Source organism: Engraulis encrasicolus, chromosome 15, assembly GCF_034702125.1.
Source record: "Engraulis encrasicolus isolate BLACKSEA-1 chromosome 15, IST_EnEncr_1.0, whole genome shotgun sequence".
Classification (NCBI taxonomy): Eukaryota; Metazoa; Chordata; class Actinopteri; order Clupeiformes; family Engraulidae; genus Engraulis; species Engraulis encrasicolus.
Window position 1 is genome coordinate 37,719,757 of NC_085871.1, and position 17,662 is coordinate 37,737,418.

The window sequence follows — 17,662 nt, forward strand, 5'->3', positions numbered from 1 at the left end:
GTTCTACATTTAGCACCACTATGTCCATTGTTAAAGCTTTACTCCCCCATGTGGCAGAACAGATAATAACACTTCCTGTCAGAAACATACACCACAACCAAATACACTCACTAATGCAGAGGTGTCAAACTCATTTCAGTTCAGGGGCCACACACAGCCTATTTGATCTCAAGTGGGCAGGACCTGTGACATAATTGCAAAATATTGCACATTTCTGCTTCATATGGGACTCGCATTGCTTCACAATCATCTTGAGGTGGATAACAGTGTATGTCAGGAGTACTGACTGCAAAAGGTCACCGAGTGATGGTCTCAAGTATTAAGAACCTGAAATCTCAGATAACTGCAGCAAATTTTGTAATGGGCAAGAGATTTCTCATTACATTCTTTTTCCCTACATGTCTGGGTCCAGATTGAACCATCTGGCGTTCCGCATCCTGCCCCCAGGCCTTATGTTTGACACCCCCGCACTACTGTTTCAAAATGTACTGTAACACTCAGCTGTGTGTGAGTGAGTGAGTGAGTGAGTGAGTGAGTGAGTGAGTGAGTGATGAGTTATGCTGAGTTAAGCTACTTTATGTTTGGAATAGTTTGCATCTTTCATCACAAAGAGGGATTTTTAGAAAATGACAAAACTACAATGAATAATGTAGCCACTAGCCAAAGATCATGTTTCTAAATTAACCATGGACCTGACACATTGACGTGACCCACTGCTGTGAACACGTTTGTAAAGACAGGCTCAGACTACAAAATAAAACAAAATATCACAATACTTCATGTTGGCGAATAGGGATACAACATCCCCATTGAACAGAACAAAATGAGACTCTAGTGATAGCAAATGCAGTGTTAGGTTTGGCATTCCAGTTCATGTCATGTCCACCAACACTTCTCCTCTAGCTGCTAGATCACTATTTATTTTCCACAATGTTATCAGGGGAGAGCGCGAACGCAGTCCCCCACTACCACAAATTATGCAGTCGAGATTCCCACATTTGGGGAATTCGCAGAGGTCAATATAGCCGAAGTGCAATGGCCATACCTCGCCCTGGGTGAACCACCTTCATGATCATGGTGTCTCCCCTGCCAGGTAAGTATGATTTCCTATTGCCAACCATCAGGACCTCATTCTACTCACTACGATTCACAAGAAGGGCAATGCTGTTATTATTATGCATCACTGCAATACAAGGTTTCAAAGCCACGATGACAAGAAACACGGACCTATTTGAGTCAACACTTGAATTGACCTATAATGTACTTAACATGAGGTTAAACGTATGAGACAGTAGAAGAGGTGGGGGTAGATCACCACCATGGACCTCCACAATAGCCTATGCTAACATTATGTCAGACACAACAACATTAACTCCATGAGCTCGTATTCAGCTGCCAGTTAAACTCAATGGGATTGTAGATGTAGTGCATACCAGCTGTTTACATGTCTCACGAGACATTATCCTTACACAAACACGTTGTACAGTGTGGAGTTCTTTATGAAGGGAGATCAAACAGCTAGCACAGCAACCTTGTATCCATTACACCCATTCAATCCATGACAGCGCGAGAACAACAACAATTCAAAGCTCTGGGTAGTGCGGCTTATCTGGACAGCTGCTAGGAATATATACAATAATCAGTGTACTTGTGAAGTGAAATCCTGTTCATCAACGTTTACTATGATCATTTTATTTTATTTTGATTTTGACCAAATCATATCCGGGTCACCACAATGCAGTTTCCGGTACGACATCAACATTCCGACCTGCTACAACTTTCCAACAATCCCTTTTCAAAGGATAGAGTTTTGAAGTGTGGCGTGTTTACAAATTAAATTATTATACAGGCAAAACAATCTTATATGGATTAAATCAATATGTTTGCATCAACTATATGAATAACATTGAGAACGCAACCCTCAACACAGAGATACTAAGCCATGAAAGAAACGTTCCTAGTTAGAACGTCTGTGACAAGGGATTCAAGTAGACCAAGACGCTTGCCTTCGTGGACAAATGTCGATATTCAAGTTTTAGCATTCTTGGACTTCACTTGATTTTCATAATGTGAATGACTGAAAGGGGTCGACACATCAAATGAATCGAGATGTGCTTAAAAAAAAAACAGACATTCCTGGAGCAACAGGGGTGGGAGATGTATCCGAATCGTGTTGGGTTTTACATATTGGGTTTTGATATACTGCACCTAATAAAATATCTGCGTTATCTCCATTATGAGCAAAACCGGTTCCATTCAACGATCGTTCAGTATGCACACTTGTTCCATCTGAAGACAATAACACTTAGTATCTCAATCTGCGCATTTCCATTGACAGCAATAGGGGGGTGCACCGTTCCTGGAGGTACTGCAATACCAGGTCGATGCGTGGAGTGGACGGAGCAAGCCCCTATTCCATCTCCCTGTTCCAAAAATCAATTTAATATATGGTCCCCGGGTAGGGGACGTATCAGATATTAAACTGATAAGAACAGATACTACACTTGATCTTAGCCAAAAGGCCGAGAAGCGATACAGTTTGGTAGTTCAAGCAAGGGGGTGGTTCACGGACCTACATTTCACGTGGGCGGGCATTTAATATTTTATATACAATTTATTCATATACCAATATTCTGCGCGCTGTTCCTAAACTGGATAAACACATTCCAATCCACTATCAAACCAGAAATAAAGTAGAAACGATGTACATAAACAGCAAGTCAAACAGGAAGTAATTACCATGAAGCATCGAATCAGCCAATCATATTCGAAAATCATAAAACACCTATTTTCTAGTATACATTGTCATTTTTATAACCCACAAACAACAGAAGTGTGCAAAGCGCAAAATGTGTGGACTACATGGAAGCTTTCCCAATGTCATCGGGTACTCGGTTTTAAAATTACGGACTGTTTTAAATGTAATCATTTACTCCCCCATGTGGCAAAACGGTGTATTGCATCATGTGCCTCAAACCTACATCAAATTGGCTAATTTGCGTTGCAGTATAACTAAAATGCAAAGAAAATAAGAGAAAGCGAAAGATTACAAGATTAAAGATTGCAGGTAGTGTACAATGCGTTAATGGTGATGCCCACTTTACTCCTCAAAAGACATTTGGAACTGACGCAACTTCAGTGGACAGTGCATGGCCTACCCAAAGTGATAGGCCCAAGTTTCCAAGCAGGGGAGGGGGAGGTGTCCGTCTCCCACTCTGTATAGAAATAATTAGGCCGACAGTCAGGGCACTGCCATTTACCTGCCAATTCCGTGTAGCCTAAATCTTAAATGAAATAAAACAAAAAAAAATGTTTCGACCAAAGATAGAATTCCACAACATAGCCCACAGCCGATGCCCAATGGCGCAAGAGATTTTTTGACTGTGTTGCCCATAACAAAAATCAACGACCGTGGAAAGACATGATGACACTACTAGGATTAACTCCATTCCAACATAGGCCTTCATGTCCACATCCAATTCCAATTAATGGGCCAACAGGGCCATATCTCCATATGAGGCAGTTAATTTGTAGCCTGGGAACTCCCATACTGCCTTTAGTTCTACACAATCGTTTCGATCTGAAATTTCACTTGTGAATAGGTCTGGTGGTAACCAGGCAGTTAATTTGTATAAAGTTAATAAAGAAACAAACGTCACCTGAATTAACTGGAAACAAACAACGACGAAGGGAAGTTTATCACAACACAGACTAAGCGTTGGTCATTGTAGCCAACCAACAAATCAAAGATTTCCCCCAGACGTTTAGGCCTACAATTTCAACAGAAATTGGGTGGCCATTATAAACTGAACTGCGTGCTAAACAAGTCTGTCTGACGGCAGGCTTTCTAGTTATTGACATTCACGTGCAGGGCTCTAAATGTTTTTCATCACCAGACAAAATGGCTAGATGTTATTATAACTAGGCAAACGCGCTTACTCGTGGGTCAAAGTGGCTAGAAAGCGTAGGCTATGTTTTCTTTTAACCAGCCAAACTAAATTTTCACCAGCATTTGGCCGGTGTTAGAGTTTGCATAGTCTACGTTTCTACGGATGGACATGACCCCCAGGCCTTCTGCCATCACGCCATTGGCAGCCATATTGTCTTGCACAGCAGGCCTCATGTCACCTGTGTGAATTGGCACGGTTTAAACTCGCTTCTTTGCACATCATTCCGCACCGCTCCGAACACGTTGTCACTATTTGAATTACACTGTCGAGTAACCTGTATCCAAACAAACATTACCACACTGCTTTGGAAGAATGCTAAATGGTTTGACAAGTAACTACTTACATTTAATTTTCTACGTTCCGCTGCCGTCTTTCTGCGCAATAATTCCTCGGTGTGCAAGTTTGTCTAAATATCCACTCAAGTGTAAATCCAACGGCAAACATTTGTCCAACTATAAAGCAGTGCATGTAATCCATTTCGTCGTAAAATGCAGAAATGATTTGAGTTGACCAGCCGCCCACTGCAAGTCCAGCGTTTCCCGTCCACTGTACAACTGTGTGATGGTAATGGCCATGTGCTACTGATGCTACAGCGTCTGGCGCCAGTGCGCGCGAGATGGGACTGCCTGACGTAGGCCTAAACCCAGAGGTCATAGGTGATGAACGTTTACTACACCTTCGAATTTCGTCCATTTCGAAACAGGATTTACAGTAGGTATCCTCTAAATTCACAAAACAGAAGTCAAATAATTTCAAACATTATAAGATAAAAAGTCAGGATATTCGGCAGAGGCAATTTTGCCAGAACGCCTACGCATAGGCCTATTTCCTCTTTCCAGTAGTATACGGAGAGAGATATATTTGTCAAAGCCTGTATGCCTCCAGGCCCTGCTCTCAAAAGGAGTAAGTTACCAGAGAGAGTAGAGGAGGCGTCGACTCTTGTGACAATAGGGCCAACGAAGAGACTACGAATCGACCTCTTCTGTTCAAAATTGAAGCTTTTTTAAAATAATAATAATAATAATATTGCTAATAATTATGGAAACCTTTTTTGTGTTTTAATAGTTATGCTGTTTTTGGAGACTAACTAAAGATGAGTCCTGAAGCAGCAGTCTAAAGTAAACCATGGCTGTCACCACCCAGCAGAGGGCGCTGTTGTTTTTGTTATAGGACAGGCCCACCACAGCTTTGCTGAGCCTCAGGATATGAGTTTCAAAGTCTCCTCCAGCATCCACTCAGTATCCTCATATCTGTTTCCAACTGTCTGCCCTCTCTCTCTCCGTGTGTGTGTGTGTGTGTGTGTGTGTGTGTGTGTGTGTGTGTGTGTGTGTGTGTGTGTGTGTGTGTGTGTGTGTGTGTGTGTGTGTGTGTGTGCGTGTGCGTTTGTGTGTGTGTGTGTGTGTGTCCGCCTAATAGGCCTGCATTGGCATTTCACCATGGCCTGATGAGAATAGTGGTAAGTGCTGCTAAGTGTTGTTTATTGTTTAATGTCACTCTGAATTAAAGAACAAAGAAAGGAAACAGGCCGGCAAACAATCCAGCACTACACAGACAGGTCAATAGGGAAGATTTCCCCAGTCTTTTACAGACAGAAATCGTTTTTCTAGCCAATAAACCCACTGTATGATCATTTCCCCAGTGTTTTACCATTTTACTGTAACAGAAACTTTGACTTGTGACAGTGAGTTGAAAATTCAAAAAAAGTCAAAGAATGTGTGCGCATCAGTAGCACAGGTGCTGGACCAAACAGAAGATAGCCTAACTGAAGGGAAATGAGAAAGTGCTAGAACTTTGTCTTGCTGCGGGCCTTTATCGTTTCCCTTCAGAAAGTTGAAAATGCCCAGGAGAGGGCACTGTTGTTTGTGTTATGAGATATCTTATAAGTCCTTCTGCCACCCTGCAGTAGGCTACACAGCACTCAGACAGTGAGCTTCAAAGTGTCAAACCAGCAGCATCCGTTCTCTGTCAACCTCTCAGTTTCTCCACCTGTCTCTCTACTGTATGTATCTGTCTGCCTTCTTTCTCTCTCTTTGAGTGTGCGTGCGTGTGCGCATGCATGCGTGTGTGTGTGTGTGTGTGTACTTGGGTGGTGCCTCTGTGTATGTGGTGTGTGATGTCTTTGTGTCTGTGTCTGTGTGTCTGAGGTTTGGGTGTCTCCTGGCTGTGGTTTACTAAAGTGCCCAGCATGTGAAACACCTCCACTTTCACTCTGACCTCACCCAAAGCCAAAGGCGCCACTTTTTGAATTTCTATAGGAAACCACCAGAGTAACTGTAACTGGCTGACTGTTTTTTTCTATTCATGAGAATATCATGAGCAGACAGACGTCATTCCAATCAAACTTTTGATTGCATATTTTGTATTAATACTATTAATTTAGGCACTACCTACGGTAGGGCACTCATCCACTACAGTGCCCTCCATAATTATTGGCACCCCTGTTTGAGATGTGTTTTTTAGCTTCCAATTATTTATTTTTTTTTCTAAATAATATGGGACTTTAATGGAAAAAAAGAGAAAAATCCAACCTTCAATACAAGTGCATTTATTCAGTGGGGAAAAAATCCCACATAAAGAAATAATTATTTGACATCAAATAATGTGTGTCACAATTATTAGCACCCCTGGTGTTAATATTTTGTACAACCCCCTTTTGCCAACAAAACAGCACCTAATCTTCTCCTATAATGTTTCACAAGATGGGAAAAGACAGAAAGAGGGATCTTCAGCCATTCCTCTTTGCAGAATCTCTCTAAATCATCCAGAGACCTGGGTCCTCTTCTCTGTACTCTCCTCTTCAGCTCACCCCACAGGTTCTCAATGGGGTTGAGGTCAGGGGACTGAGATGGCCATGGGAGGAGCTTGATTTTGTGTCTGGTGAACCATTTCTGTGTAGATTTGGCCATATGTTTAGGGTCATTGTCTTGCTGAAAGACCCAGTGACGACCCAGCTTCAGCTTTCGGGCAGAGGGCAACAGATTTTGATTTAAAATGTCCTGGTATTTCAAAGCATTCATGATGCCATGCACCCTAACAAGGTTCCCAGGGCCTTTGGAAGCGAAACAGCCCCACAGCATCACTGACCCACCCCCATACTTCACAGTGGGTATGAGGTGCTTTTCAGCATGCGCATCTTTCGTGGTACGCCAGACCCACTTAGAGTGTTTGTTGCCAAAAAGCTCAATCTTGGTCTCATCTGACCAAAGCACACGGTCCCAGTTGAAGCCCCAATACCGCTTGGCGAACTCCAGACGCTTGCGTTTATGATTGTGAGTGAGGAAAGGTTTTCTCCGTGCATGCCTCCCAAACAGCTTGTTGGCGTGTAGACAGCGCCTGATGGTTGATTTGGAGACTTTGTGACCCCAGGATGCTACCATTTGGTGTAATTCTGTAACAGTGAGCTTTGGAGATCTTTTGATTTCTCTTACCATCCTCCTCACTGTGCGTGGTGGCAAAATAAACTTGGGTCCTCGTCCAGGCTTGTTTACCACTGTTCCAGTTGTTTTGAACTTAATTATTCCTCTCACAGTGGATATGGGCAGCTGCAGTTGAGTGGCAATCTTCTTGTAGCCTCTGCCTGACCTGTGAAGGTCGACGCACATCTGCCTCACTTGTATGCTGTGTTCCTTTGTCTTTCCCATGTTTAAGAGTGGATAAGAGAAATGGCCTCGGTGTCACGTCATATTTGTACCCCAGGGAAACAGGAAGTGATGAATTACTAATTAAATGTTCCTACATACTCTGGTAAACTTTTTAAACTACTGTGACAGAAATGCTTCAATTATATTTATTTCCTGGGAATTGTTAAGGGTGCCAATAATTGTGGAACAGGTGATTTAATGAAAAATAATTATTTTTTAGTCAGGGATTTTTTTTTTTTCTTACAATTCATTTGAGTTGAAGGCTACATTTTCCTACAATTTTCAGTGTGACAGTATTCTTCTGCAATAAACACTGAATTTATTTTAAGGCTTTTAACACATCTCAACCAGGGGTGCCAATAATTATGGGGCACTGTATGTGGCCGACCTGGGTTCGATTCCCGGCCCGGGTCCTTTGCCAGGCCTTCCCCGTCTTTCTCTCCCCACTCGCTTCCTGTCAACATCTTCACTGTACTATCATATTTAAAGTCAAAAAGACCAAAAAATATCTTTAAAAAAATATATAGGCTACTATTCATTTAGATACCAGTGTAAATGTATCAGACTGGCAGACGGGCAGAGCACCACCATCCTAGTGTTGTTACACTTTGACATGTAATCCCTTGGATATCCATTGTCTATCCATAAATAAACCAAAACACCAAACCAAAACTAAATCAAACCTTTGATTGCCTATTTTTTATTAGTATTAATTTAGATACCAAAGTATCTGACTGGCAAATGGGCAGACCACCCTCCTATATGTGTGTAGCAGTCATTGTAAAGTCAATATTCTCATTTCCAATTCATGCAGTTGCTGTTGATGTGCACATTTGCCCATTACTGTAGTTATTTTTAACAGCAGCCTGTTTCTTCTTGCCTCGTTATTTAGAGTGGTAGGCGTACACTGTAAAACATTGCAGCTATAGTTAAATGTAAAACAAGTATTTGGATGTAGGATGAAGGAAGGAGGATTAAGTTAACTGAACTTGAGACTTAACTCAACTCAAGGCCTTCACAAGTTGAGTTAACTTACAAACTTAAGGCTGCAGAGCAATTTAATTTTTTAAATGTAACTGGCTGCAATGTGTTACAGTAGGCTTATGTTATAAAATAAGAATGTGTATCCTAAGTAAGCTCTAAGTAAGCTCTAGGCATGCTAATCCCATGCTGACTTTGTTCTCAGATTTCATGGAGTCAAGACATGGCATGTACAGTGCCTTCCATAATTATTGGCACCCCTGGTTGAGATGTGTTAAAAGCCTTAAAATAAATTCAGTGTTTATTGCAGAAGAATACTGTCACACTGAAAATTTTAGGAAAATGTAGCCTTCAACTCAAATGAATTGTAGGAAAATAAAAAAAATCCCTGACTAAAAAATAATTATTTTTCATTAAATTACCTGTTCCACAATTATTGGCACCCTTAACAATTCCCAGGAAATAAATATAATTGAAGCATTTCTGTCATTTCTACAGTAGTTTACAAAGTTTACCAGAGTATGTAGGAACATTTAATTAGTAATTCATCACTTCCTGTTTCCCTGGGGTATAACTATGACGTGACACCGAGGCCATTTCTCTTATCCACTCTTAAACATGGGAAAGACAAAGGAACACAGCATACAAGTGAGGCAGATGTGCGTCGACCTTCACAGGTCAGGCAGAGGCTACAAGAAGATTGCCACTCAACTGCAGCTGCCCATATCTACTGTGAGAGGAATAATTAAGAAGTTCAAAACAACTGGAACAGTGGTAAACAAGCCTGGACGAGGACCCAAGTTTATTTTGCCACCACGCACAGTGAGGAGGATGGCAAGAGAAATCAAAATATCTCCAAAGCTCACTGTTACAGAATTACAACAAATGGTAGCATCCTGGGGTCACAAAGTCTCCAAATCAACCATCAGGCGCTGTCTACACGCCAACAAGCTGTTTGGGAGGCATGCACGGAGAAAACCTTTCCTCACCCACAATCATAAACGCAAACGTCTGGAGTTCGCCCAGCGGCATTGGGGCTTCAACTGGGACCGTGTGCTTTGGTCAGATGAGACCAAGATTGAGCTTTTTGGCAACAAACACTCTAAGTGGGTCTGGCGTGCCACGAAAGATGCGCATGCTGAAAAGCACCTCATACCCACTGTGAAGTATGGGGGTGGGTCAGTGATGCTGTGGGGCTGTTTCGCTTCCAAAGGCCCTGGGAAGCTTGTTAGGGTGCATGGCATCATGAATGCTTTGAAATACCAGGACATTTTAAATCAAAATCTGTTGCCCTCTGCCAAAAAGCTGAAGATGGGTCGTCACTGGGTCTTTCAGCAAGACAATGACCCAAAACATATGGCCAAATCTACACAGAAATGGTTAACCAGACACAAAATCAAGCTCCTCCCATGGCCATCTCAGTCCCCAGACCTCAACCCCATTGAGAACCTGTGGGGTGAGCTGAAGAGGAGAGTACAGAGGAGAGGACCCAGGTCTCTGGATGATTTAGAGAGATTCTGCAAAGAGGAATGGCTGAAGATCCCTCTTTCTGTCTTTTCCCATCTTAGGAGAAGATTAGGTGCTGTTTTGTTGGCAAAAGGGGGTTGTACAAAATATTAACAACAGGGGTGCTAATAATTGTGACACACATTATTTGATGTCAAATAATTATTTCTTTATGTGGGATTTTTTCCCCACTGAATAAATGCACTTGTATTGAAGGTTGGATTTTTCTCTTTTTTTCCATTAAGGTCCCATATTATTTAGAGAAAAATAATAATAATTGGAAGCTAAAAACACATCTCAACCAGGGGTTCCAATAATAATGGAGGGCATGTAGAGAGAGCACAAGTTCCTAGCTAGGAAGCCGACAGGGAGGACAAAGGGGCAGTTGTCCCAGGTCCAGGGATATTGGGGGCCCAGAAATGGGTCTTTAGCATACATGTATGTATTGGTTGCGGGGCCCTTTCAAATTACTTTGTCCTGGGCCTGGCTACAGCTGTCAGCAGCCCTGGTCCCTAGTCTATACCTACACTGACAACAGCATTATATTTCAATATCTCACAAAAGTTCAATTGTAAAGTCATTTTCTCATTTGCAAACTGGATGATGAATGAAAAACAGTCCCCCAAAAGTTGTTGTGGCTACTACTATATTGCTAACCTGCCTTCACTCACATATGAATTGTGAGTGCCATTCCATCGCTAACCCAAAGGGTTCAATATGATATCGCTTTCATCCCATTCCTAACCCATACGGCTCAATATGATGCCGGCCCTTTTGCAGCCATTACAGTTTCAAGTGTTTTGGGAAGGCTGTCCACAAAGTTGAAGAGTGTGTTCAACACATTTTTTGACTATTTTTCCCCAAAGTGCATTGGTGAGGTCACACATAGGTTATTTGTCGAGAAGGCCTGGCTCTCAGTCTTCCCTCTAAATCAGGGGTCCCCAAACTAAGGCCCGGGGGCCGGATGCGGCCCGCCATCCCCCTTTGACCGGCCCTCCACCTCTCTGCACCTCACCATTTGAACTGGCCCAAAGAAGCAATCCTCACAGAAAAAAATAATGATATGATATATCAACAGGCCTTCCTTAATTTTCACTAACCTAGTGTGAATCATCAGAAGTGTCTTGTCTTGATAGTTTATAAGTGAAACAATAGAAATGGTAGGCCTGTTTATATTACAGTAAGATGAGAAACTGTCAATCACCATATTTTTCTTTTTTTTTTTTAAGTATTTTTTGGGCCTTTTTGGCCTTTAATATTACAGGACAGTTTGAGAGTAGACAGGAAATGATTGGGAGAGAGAGATGGGGCAGGGCTGGGAAATCACCCCGGTCGGACTCGAACCGGGGTCCCCGTGGGCATGCAAGCCCAAATGTGGGGGGCTTAGCATGCTGCGCCACAGCGCCCCCCTCACCATATTTTTCTAACGTTTCCTTGCTTTCCATGTTTGTTATTAGCCTATTTCAAATTGAAAAACATGTGAAGTACTCACTTCTTTTGCAAATCACTTGTAATGATGAGCTATTAACGGGCAGTGGCCTAGTATACAGACCACATGATTGATCCCGGCCCCTGATCACAGAGATCTGAACCACAACATGATTTTAGTATCCTTGAAGAACATTTGAACACTTTTGGATGAAAGTTTTGGGTTGTTATCTTATTGAAAGATCCAGTGAGGATCTTAGCTTCCTCTATAAGCATATTTTTGCACGGTCACCTTCCACATTCTATCATAATCTTCTACTTGTATGGTGCCGTACACCCAAACAAGGTTTCCTGTGGCTGAGGCTGCCACATAATGATGCTCCCACCGTGTTTAATTGTGGAAACCATGTTATAAAGTTTTAAGGACTATCCCTTTCTTCACCTGACAGAAGCAGAATCCATGCATCAAAGCAGGTGCAATTGAATCTCATCAGATGAAAGCAGAGACTTTCAAAACTCATTTTTGACTTTCAAATGTTCATAGGAAAAGCTCAACAACACTCTCTATGCACCACCTTTAGTAAAAGGGTTCTTCCGTGATGATGGCCCCAAAGCCCAATATGATGACAAGCCCTAACAGCTGCTTTTCTTGAAATAAAAACTCCAGGTGAGGCCAGGTCAATAACAACCATCTAGGTAGGTGTCCAATGGTCTAATGAGACTAAGCAGTTTCCACAGTTACACATAGTGTTGGGGGCATCAAGTTTTTAGACTGTTATTCAGCCTCAGACACAAGGAGTCTGGGTCTGGATCTGGATTGCTGGGTCCTCCAACAACATTTTACCCCAAAGTAAACATTTAAATTAGTTCAGAGGTTCTTCAAGGACACTAAAACCATGATACTGGAATGACCCGCTCAAATTCCAGTCCTCAATCCCACTGAGAGTCTGTGGCAAATGTCTATGCTCAGCATCCATGCAATTTGAACCAGCTAGAACACTTTGCATTGAAGAAATGGGCCAAAATCCCTAGTGGGGCATGTGCCAACCTAAGTAACAACTGACCAAAGTGCCTGTTGTCAGTTTTGGTTCATAAATGGCGTCATATTGACTGATAATGATCAGGGGGCTAATAATTTTGTCCTTGTCATTTTTGCCCTTTTTTGTTTAAACTCATTGTAACTATAGAAAAATGCAAATTCAACTCATTGAACATTATCTCCATCAGTGTATTTGTTTCCAGAATAACAGAAACGGTTCATAATGGTCATTCTCACTGAGAAATCAAGAGTAATGTCTAATTTCAGGAGGGAGGCTAATAATATCGTCCTCAACTGTAAGTTCATATGTTCAACTGTGAGTCAATGTTGGTTAGCAAATATTTTTTGGCAATATAATGTGTTGCTGAGTGGGCAGGATACGGGTGTGGGGCATTTAGCAATTCATCTCTTGCCATATTGTAGGAGTTTTTGTGTATTTCTTGAAGTGTTTAATGTTTTGTGTGTGTGTGTGTGCATGTGCATGTGCATGTGGTATATGGGCTGACATATGTTGGCATATAGATTTCTTTCTGGTTTGTGAGTATGTCAATAGCAATAATACCCTCCTTATGGCGTGTGTGTGTGTGTGTGTGTGTGCGTGTGTGTGTGTGTGTGTGTGTGTGTGTGTGTGTGTGTGTGTGTGTGTGTGTGTGTGTGTGTGTGTGTGTGTGTGTGTGTGTGTGTGTGTGTGTGTGTGTGTGTGTGTGTGTGTGTGTGTGTGTGTGTGTGTGTGTGTGTGTGTGTGTGTGTCTGTGCGTGTGTGCATGTGTGCATGTGTGTGTGCGTTGATGCTCCGTCTTGAGCTGAGAAAGAGGTGTGAGTCTTTGCAGTCAACAAACAACAAACAAAGGTAGTGTACGTGTATATCTCGATCTAGGGTTGTGTCCATCTTCATCCAGTTTACAACCTGTTGGATGAGGTAGGCTACTTACTTGGATAGGGGCTGGGGGGACAGGCATACTTGCCTTAGGTAAACATGCACGTGGAGACACACACACACACAGACAGAGGCACAGACACTGACACACACACACATGCATGCACGCACGCACACACACACATGCGCGTGTGCGCACGTAACGTACGCACACACAGGTACATTCTGTGAGTCATCATAGGTGTCTCCACCGCCCAACCCCCCCACACACACACACTCCCCCACACACACACACACACACACACACACACACACACACACACACACACACACACACACACACACACACACACACACACACACACACACACACACACAGGGGAATACTCATATAACCCGTCAACTCACGATAGCAAGAGATAGTGAGATAGAGTGTAGTAGTTAAATGCCAGTCCCTTGGGCGCCAGAGCAAGAGAGAAAAAAACAAGACGAGGAAGAGAGAGAAGATGAAAAAAAGCACACATTACCCAAAGGTGGAATTTCATAACAAGTGCCAGGTTGGTCTTGATTCACCTGTCTGGCTGTACTAGCGTGTTAGCACAGCAAGCCAACCAGACACTTGGCTTTCACAATCAACAACCCCCCACCACACACACACACACACACACACACACACACACACACACACACACACACACACACACACACACACACACACACACACACACACACACACACACACACACACACACACACACACACACACACACACACCTTCATCCATCCGCCTACCCGCTCTAAACCTGTGCACCTCAGTCTGCATGGGATCAATTCCAGGTAGGTGTAAAGTCCCCCTAACACCTTTCTTAGTATCCATTTTTTTTTGACTCAATGTCCCTCAATGGCAACAAAACACCGGCCCATCTCAGTTGTTTCCTTCTCAACACCCCCCTAAGCCTCCCCAACGCCCCCTGGGGGCGCTGTAGAGCCCCCATTGAGAAATACTCAATTAAATTTACCATTTTGCAAATTATACCTCATTTTAGTATCCCTGTTTATATTGCAACCGTTGCAACGTACTGTACCAAGACCGTAACAATCACAAACAACTCTGAGAAATGACAGGTGGTGCAGAAGTGAAGTGAAAGGACTTTCCCTGACTCATCTGTAGACAAGGAGAGCAAGGCAGACAGACGGAAATAACAACTTTGACAGTTGGAACGACAGTACTTGACAGCATGGACTGCAGCTGACAGTAAAAGAAAATCCCTCAGTTTGCCAAGGTGTGCCTTAAGAAAACAAACACTGATACGCTGAGTAGGAGTGAGTCAACATTTGAAAGTTTGTTGACGTTACAGTTTTACGAAGTAAATAATGCTGTTGAAATGCAAATAGATGGATAAAGCATTTATTTTAACAGTAAATTGACTTTTGTTTTTTTGTTTTTGTCCGGTGTGTCGAAAATAGAGTGAGCCTGCAGAGTCACCAGTGCTCCTCACATCCGATTTTTCCACACAAAAAAAGAGGGAAAGAGGAGAGGCACTCTGATATTTGAGAATAAAAATTAAAAAGTATAAAAAAGCCATTACTATAACATGGCAAATATGTTTAAAAACACATGGGCCTACGCATTGTGGTCATGTTGGCCTACATCAGGGCATTGACAAAGAATTTAGTAGGTCAAAGGTTAAAATGGCACCCATATGTGTCAAAGGGGATGGAGTCTTCCTATCCCATTTTTGTTTTAATATATAAACATACAGTGGAAATGGGAGGTACATTGGAGCTTGATCCAAAGGGCCCCGAATGAGGTGTTACGTCTGCATGGAATAACAATAATCTCACAACTGAACTATACAGATAGGCCTGCTGTTTTGAGGTGAAGTGAAAATGAAAGCCCATTTGGTAAACTCCAATTCCCATTGTCATTGTGACACAGCACTCCATAGCACACAAGGGCACACTACACACAACAAAATTGCATTTAGGCCTCACCCGTGTAAGGGGGCAGCCTTCAATGGCACCCCAAGGGAGCAGTACGACGGGACGGTACCATGCTCAGGGTACCTCAGTCATGGAGGAGGATGGGGGAGAGCACTGGTTAATTACTCCCCCCACCAACCTGGCAGGTCGGGACTCGAACCGGCAACCTTTGGGCTACAAGTCTGACGCCCTAACTGCTTACCCATGGCCTTGACTGCCCTTAATCAGGCCGACCAGAACAATGCCGGTGTACATTACCGCAACAATTACATTTGAAACAAAAGTGCTTACCTGCAAACCACTTGTGTTCATACCGGGCTCTGAACTTTTCTGCATGTAACTGTGTGTTACCTGGATGAACCTGCTGACGTCCACATTGTTGGCGGAGAACTTTTTTTTTTTTCAACCAGACCAACCAAAGTCAACCAAACCAACTTATTTTTCAGTTCAGATTGTGAATTGTACGGTTCTCAAATGCTCAGACTTGCGGTGTGAACGTGCAGCCGGTTGGTGATTAGGTGTGGGAATGGGCATTGACGTGGTTCTCAGGTGGCCTGAACGCCCCTAGAGATATGGCTTACTCCTCTAAACCCTTTAACCCCTTTGCACAGAGACTTATTCTTCTTTATTGTCCATTAAACGTACATGAAATGGAAAATTTGTTTTGGTGGTGGCACAAGGACACACAAGACAAGCACACATCACAGTCAACACAATCATTTAAAAAAAATGCACAGAGCCTATGTTATAATCTTACTGTAACCAACATTTTAATGGCTATGTCTTAATGTTTTACTTAAGGCTCTCAGTAGTGTCATAGCAATGTTGTTATAATGTAGGCCTAATTGAGTAGTTTCAGCAAATAGTGAATAGGCCCGCCGGCGACCCCATCTGCAGTAAGAGGCTACAGTCCATGAAATCCTTTCATGAGTTATTAACCCACACAAGCATTATTTTCCGTTTGAATAAATCCCTTCATGTTGGTTTAATAATACATAATGCTAATACAAGACTTTGAGATCCCCATAATCCTTCAGTCTTATAACAAGTTTACCTGCCCACAGGGCTGGACTGGGGAAGAAATAGGGCCTGGGCACATTTGACTTAAATCGCCCCCTCATAATTACATGTAGTGGCGCAGAACTGACTCACCAGTGGGCCCCGCACCCTCTTGGGCCCCTTTTTTCAGATATGTAGAAAAATTCTATATATACTATATTTTTTACGTTTCTGAAAATAGGGCCCCACGAGGGTGCGGGGCCCACCGGGAAATGCCCGGTATGCCAGATGGGCAGTCCAGCCCTGTCTGTCCCAAAACACGTTAGAGCAAGTACGCAAACAAATAAGTAAATCCTTTGACTCCCACAGTTTAATCGAGTTATTATTGGGCCCATGAAAGCACCAGAGTTTCTATCAACACATTGGTTGTTGATGTCATGGAATAGACCTTTAAAGGTACCGTGTGCTCAATAAAACCCATCAGTTAACAATATAATGGGGGGGAGTTGTGCAGATAAAGTTATCAAAAGAAAAACAGGGTTGCCAAGAGATGACAACATAACACAAGCAGCTAATGGCAGATGACAGCGTCACTCTCTCACTGCACGAACGAGCTGAAGAAAACAGCCTGGGGCAGCTCATCTGGCAACGTGGGGCATAAAGGGGAAGGAGTGCTTTCCTCCAGGCGATCTTGTCTGGTAGGGTTTTTGGGGGTTCTGGTATACTTGATATACTAGATTGGTGCAGAATGAGAAGCTGTTTACACCTATATGGATGTTTTTGATGACACATTGGTTTTGGCATTCCGTTTACACTTAAACAGAGTTCTCAAATCCGCATATCAAGAAGCTGGTTTTTAAAAAGATCCCATTTAGGGGGCTAATCCACACCTGTTACAATGGAGATTTTATTTTCACCCACGTTGTGTTACAGTAACACCTAAACAGGATAAAAAAATATCCTACTTGTAAACAGCACCTAAAATAAAGACAAATTGAAATGACTTAATCACTGGTTAAATTGAGGGAGGAGGGTTCCAATAGTACTCACAGTGATGAACAGCTCACTATATTATTATCATTATTACCAGACGGACAAAGCTGTCAGGTGTCCCTGGTTGTATTTCTAGGCGCAATAGACACAATGTAGGGCCCTTTTGAATGTATTATAATGTATACAACATTTCATTGAATTTATACAAAATTATTTTTGTTGGTATTTACCATGGCAGGGCTGATTCTCTCTCTCTCTCTCTCTC

At 42.6% G+C, this 17,662-nt stretch overlaps 2 non-coding genes across 2 annotated transcripts; both read right to left on the minus strand.

Annotated features, from left to right (window-relative positions):
* Positions 1 to 937: 937 nt before the first annotated feature.
* LOC134464848 (U1 spliceosomal RNA) lies at positions 938 to 1,101 on the minus strand. The gene has a single exon (XR_010038055.1). It is a non-coding gene; the product is annotated as a U1 spliceosomal RNA (small nuclear RNA).
* Positions 1,102 to 2,343: 1,242 nt separating this feature from the next.
* On the minus strand, positions 2,344 to 2,534 carry LOC134464858 (U2 spliceosomal RNA). Its single transcript, XR_010038064.1, has one exon. It is a non-coding gene; the product is annotated as a U2 spliceosomal RNA (small nuclear RNA).
* Between the last annotated feature and the right edge of the window lie 15,128 nt (positions 2,535 to 17,662).